This window comes from Palaemon carinicauda, unplaced genomic scaffold (genome assembly GCF_036898095.1).
Source record: "Palaemon carinicauda isolate YSFRI2023 unplaced genomic scaffold, ASM3689809v2 scaffold479, whole genome shotgun sequence".
In the NCBI taxonomy this organism is placed as follows: Eukaryota; Metazoa; Arthropoda; class Malacostraca; order Decapoda; family Palaemonidae; genus Palaemon; species Palaemon carinicauda.
Window position 1 is genome coordinate 75,001 of NW_027171738.1, and position 2,500 is coordinate 77,500.

A 2,500-nucleotide genomic window follows, 5' to 3' on the forward strand; every position below is an offset into this window, starting at 1 on the left:
ATTTTAACAATAAGAAAAATAATAATAATAATGATATCAATAAAGATTTTAATAATAATAATAATAAAAATAATACTAATAATAATAAATTTAATAATAATAATAATAATAATAATAATAATAATAACAATAATAATAACATTATAATCAATAATAATGATAGTAATAATGATAAGATTTTAATAATAATAATAATAACAATAATATTCATAATATTAATAATAATAATAATAATAATAATAAAGATTTTAATAATAGTAATAATAATGATAAAAATAAATAAATAATGATGAAATAGTAATAATAATGAAATAATAATTATAATTATAATAATAAATATAGTAATAATGAAATAATAATAATAATAATAATAATAAAAATGATAATTATAAAAATAGTAATAAAAATAATAATGATTTAAAAAACAAACACAATGTAAATTTATAAGAAGAGCAGCTAGAGCAGAGTAACAATAACTTTAATGTCAATATTAGATAAAGAAACTTTAAAATCAAAAATATTAGATACTTTATTTATATTGAATAAATATTAAATATGGCAAAGCAATGGAACTCTGATGGCTAAAGTGGAATCCTCAATCACTAGTGACTGCCTGTGGTAGAACCCACTCAACTCTTGCCTGTTTTTGAAAACTATGGATTTTGCAAACCATGAAAAAATTTCCATCAAAAACCTAATGTAAAATTTATGTAAAGTCCCTTTATAAACAATAATGAATAGTATACAATATATCAATATCAATACAACATTACATACAACTGAACTAGGTACCTAATAAATTTGCCAAGACCAGGAAGATAACTGAAGCCGATGATACTAGGCTACCTTCCAGCAAGCAAAAGTAACCTAACCTAGTAACAAATGAAAAAATTAGGCTCACTAAAATCCTAAGTTAAGTAATATTAAATTAAATATGAAAAAAACAAACTCAGGAAAATAGAATCTTACACGGTATATCCATTTAAGCAAATCTGAACACCCACTAGCCTATTCTATGCACAAAACAATGATTTGGAGTTAAGCTAGAAATAACACTAGTAATTTTCTAATGAGCTTACAATCCATAGAAAATTTATAATTACGGTTGAAGACATGAATGATTAATATTCATTCCAAATATTATAACCCCTTAACCAAACTTGAACCATACAAAATCATAGGAAACTTACGGGGTTGGTAGGCCGTATCCTTAAAATCCCAATTCAAATTGAAGAGCAGCAGAAGATCCCATTGTTGAGAACTATGTATTCAGAAACTTGATATTGCACTCTTCATAGTAGCACTCATGGTAAGCAATTGCAGGAGAGATACCTTTAAAATGAAGTGCTACTCCATCTTCATAGCACTTCTACACTCGAAAAAAATATTATCCAATATATCCAATATGTCCAATATCCAATCTTCAATATGTCCAATATGGCCGACATATCTGATCCCCTTCCTCACTCTTCCCTCATTACCGGTAGGTGAAAATTTTTTCCCAAGGATGATGGAATCAGGAACTGCAAATATTAAAATACAACCAGCAGAGCCATCTATGGACTGAGCATATTATCCTTGAAACTCACAGTATTTCTTTTTTATTTTGTTTTGTATGGCATAAGGGGGGTTTCAAGGATGAAACAAATATGAACATAGATAAATATATATACACAATTTTATAAATTTTCTACAGAATTAGTATATAAAATAATTCTTCAACATATGATGATAATAATAATAATAATAATAATAATAATAATAATAATAATAATAATAATAATAAAAATATTAATATTAATAATAATATTGATTATAAAATTATAATATAATAATGATAATAATAATAATAATAATAATAATAATAATAAAAATAATGACAATAATATTATTATTATTATTATTATTATTATTACTTACTAAACTACAACCCTAGTTGGAAAAGCAGTATGCTATAAGCCCAGGGGCTCCAACAGGGAAAATAGCTCAGTGCGGAAAGGAAAAAAGGAAAATAAAATATTCTAAGAAGAGTAACAACAATAAATATCTCCTATATAAACTATAAAAACTTTAACAAAACAAGAGGAAGAGAAATAAGATAGTAGAGTGTGCTCGAGTGTACCCTCAAGCAAGAGAACTCTAACCCAAGACAGTGAAAGGCCATGGTACAGAGGCTATGGCACTACCCAAGACTAGAGAACAGTGGTTTGATTTTGGAGTGTCCTTCTCCTAGAAGAGCTGCTTACCATAGCTAAAGAGTCTCTTCTACCCTTACCAAGAGGAAAGTGGCACTGAACAATTACAGTGCAGTAACCCCTTGGGTGATGAAGAATTGTTTGGTAATCTGTGTTGTCAGGTGTATGAGGATAGAGGAGAATATGTAAAGAATATGCCAGACTATTCAGTGTGTATGTAGGCAAAGGGAAAATGAACCGTAACCAGAGAGGAGGATCCAATGTAGTACTGTCTGGCCAGTCAAAAGACCCCATAACTCTCTAGC

The 2,500-nt window shown here is 27.3% G+C and overlaps 1 long non-coding RNA gene across 1 annotated transcript in view; it reads right to left on the reverse strand.

Annotated features, from left to right (window-relative positions):
- Positions 1 to 1,628, reverse strand: part of LOC137636983 (uncharacterized) — an 11,275-nt gene extending 9,647 nt beyond the window's left edge. Inside the window, exon 1 of the long non-coding RNA XR_011043324.1 lies at positions 1,191 to 1,628. This is a non-coding gene — a long non-coding RNA (uncharacterized lncRNA). The remainder of the gene's footprint in view (positions 1 to 1,190) is intronic.
- Positions 1,629 to 2,500: the final 872 nt, after the last annotated feature.